This window comes from Arachis ipaensis, chromosome B01 (genome assembly GCF_000816755.2).
Source record: "Arachis ipaensis cultivar K30076 chromosome B01, Araip1.1, whole genome shotgun sequence".
Taxonomy (NCBI): Eukaryota; Viridiplantae; Streptophyta; class Magnoliopsida; order Fabales; family Fabaceae; genus Arachis; species Arachis ipaensis.
This window is the reverse complement of record NC_029785.2, coordinates 5474400-5477177: the sequence shown is the minus strand read 5'-3', so window position 1 is coordinate 5477177 and position 2778 is coordinate 5474400. Positions and strand designations below refer to the sequence as shown.

Genomic DNA, 2778 nt, shown 5'->3' with positions numbered 1-2778 from the left:
AATAGTTATATTTAGTAAAATAATTTTTTGTTCGGTCGGTTGGTTCCTAAACGGGTCGGAGATGCTGTGTATACGGGGGGACAGGGGACCCGGATGTGGGTTGCTCGTGCGTGATTGGACCTCCCGGGCAAACGTTGAAGAGAGAGGAAAGGAGTTTCACGATCTCCCGGGCTGATGGTGTGATGAGGGGGGAGCCACCTGCAAAAGGGACTCCGACGTTCAAGTCAGAATCCGTACAATGTGGCAGAAAAAGTGAGGGTTAGGTGACGTACCTCGGGGGAGGGGTAGGGCCCTCCCCTTATATAGTCTGCACCTAGGGCGGGTCCTTCGGGATCAGATCCACCTTCCAGGAAACTTCCTTTCCTAGCTGTCATATACCTTGCGGGAGGGGAGGAAGTGTCTTGGGTTCCCTCCCGATTCGGGTTTTGTATACCCGTCGGGTCGGCCGAACGGGCCGGGACATTGGACCAGCTGGGCTGGGCCAGAAACAGTGTCCCCAACGCGCTAGCTACGGTCGTGAACGCCGTTGTTGGCGCGTTCTATTCTACTTTCTCTTTGGTTGGGTCCTCGCAGGGTCAGCCGCTCGTGATAGGGACGTGCCCCCTACGCGCGAGTGAGTTTCATCCGTTTCGAAGGAGTGTCATTCGTCGCCTCGTTCTCCGTGCTTATCATTAATGCCATTATGACTGATTTGAAAGCTTGGGGAAAAAGTCTGTTATACCCCTGACTTTCGCGCTTCCCTATAGTGGCAGTTATTCCTCAGTTTCCAGTTTTTTCCCCCCACTTTCGCGTTCCATTTTCTCATTTCTCAATTACTCCTGCGCTGCTCCTTCTCATTCTCCCTTTCAAGCCCTCTAGATTCTATTGCCTTGCTCTGCTTCCAATTCAACTGCATTCCCTTAGATTTTTCCAACTTTTCTTGACAACAATTTTTCTGGTAAGCACTTCTTTCTCAATCCCAATGCCGCTATTGTTGTTGTTGCCACTGCTTTGCTTTTGTAGTTCATAGGTTGTGTATGCCTATCTGTTTGGATTACGCCGTTGTTTAGCTAGGCTTTTAGGGGGGGTTACCACCGTATTTCTAGCCCTTTTTCATTTTGCTTAACTGTAGATAGACTTACTGTGACACGTAGTGCTAGTTCTGGCTTACCCGGTTCTCCGACCTACCGAACTCATTGACTAAGTGGTGCCCCCACTGTAGGTATGGCACAGCGTCCTGTTACGAGGGCTCCTGTGGACCGGTATGCCTGGGTGACATCAGATGTGAAGGGTACTCCTTCGCAAATAACTCTGGAGGAGCTCACGAAGTTTCGTCAAACCGACCAGTTGTGCAGGGGAGGTCCCGAGGAGGATCACTACGACGTGTTTGTTCCCACGGACCGGGAACGAATATGCCACCTTAATCTAAACACCCCCGGGTTGTTGATTGGATCTGGTTGTACAAAGTGATGTTCACCAGCCTGGGGGTTCGCATGCCCTTCCCCCCCTTCCAACTGGTGCTACTGAACTGATGTGACGTGAAGCCGTCGCAGCTACACCCGAACAGTTGGGCCTCCATCCGATGCTTCGAGATGGTCTACGAATATCTCGAACTACCGGTTTCAGTGGAGGTTTTCTTGTGATTTTTTGTCTTGACGAACCCCTCCAAGGAAGGGAAAGCCAAGAAGGGTTACATGTCTTTCCGGACGGCCCAGGGTAGATGGATTTTCGGGTTGTTCAAAGACTCTTTTCATGGTTTCAAAGAGAAGTACTTTAAAGTGCGGCCTGTTGAAAAGGAAAAAAAGGATGAAGGATTAAGGGGAAGGCATCATCATCATCATTATCACTTAGGATTTTGATGACTTGAAACTAATCACTTTTTAGTGAGTGTAGTTTTGAGAATTAGTTTCTAGAGAGAGAAGCTCTCACTTCTCTCTAGAATTAGGATTAGGATTAGGTTTAGTTCTTAGGTCTAGATTTAGATTCATGTTCTTCTACTTCTATCTCTCAATTCCTCGTAGTTACCTTCAATCTTTTTCTATTCCTTTGATTGTAATTTCCTCTATGTTGTTCTTATACTAGGGAGAACGACCCGAGGTCCAATACTTCGGTTTATAGATTTTAGGGGTTTGTACTTGTGACAAACAAATTTTTGCATGAAAGGATTATTGTTGGTTTAGAGACTATACTTCAACGAGATTTCATTTGTGAAATTCTAAACCATCAAAAATCCATTCGTCAAAATGGCACCGTTGCCGGGGATCGAACCCGGGTCACCCGCGTGACAGGCGGGAATACTCACCACTATACTACAACGACAGAGAGTTAAGCCATTTCTGGGCTAGCTCTAGACCCCAGGCCCAACCCCATCTGCGCGAGCGCACGCATCGCGCCAGCGCGCCATTTCACTAATTCGTCAATGTACGCGGACGCGCACTTGCCGCGCGCACGTCCTTGCGTGGTGCCACCAAACTAGGCCATGGACTAGAGAGTTGGGCGTGCCTCAAGCCCATTCTAAGCCTAAGGCCCAATCTCATGTACGCGTGCGCGCATGGTACGCGCACGCGCCCCTGCCTCATATGCCACCCCACGTTAGCGCGCACTGTACGCTCACGCGTGGATCTCCATCCCCCTCAATTCACGCGGACGCGTATATGCCGCGTGCGTGCAAACCTCGTGGCGCGACTCCCAGGCCATTCTCCAGAGAGTTAGGCCTGAGTTGGGCCAACTCTAAGCCCCTGGCCCAACTCCATGCACGCGTGCGCGCACGGTACGCGCACGCGTCCTTTCCTCTTTCTG

The 2778-nt window shown here is 50.2% G+C and overlaps 1 non-coding gene across 1 annotated transcript; it reads right to left on the bottom strand.

Annotated features, from left to right (window-relative positions):
* TRNAD-GUC lies at positions 2227-2298 on the bottom strand. Its single transcript has one exon. It is a non-coding gene; the product is annotated as a tRNA-Asp (tRNA).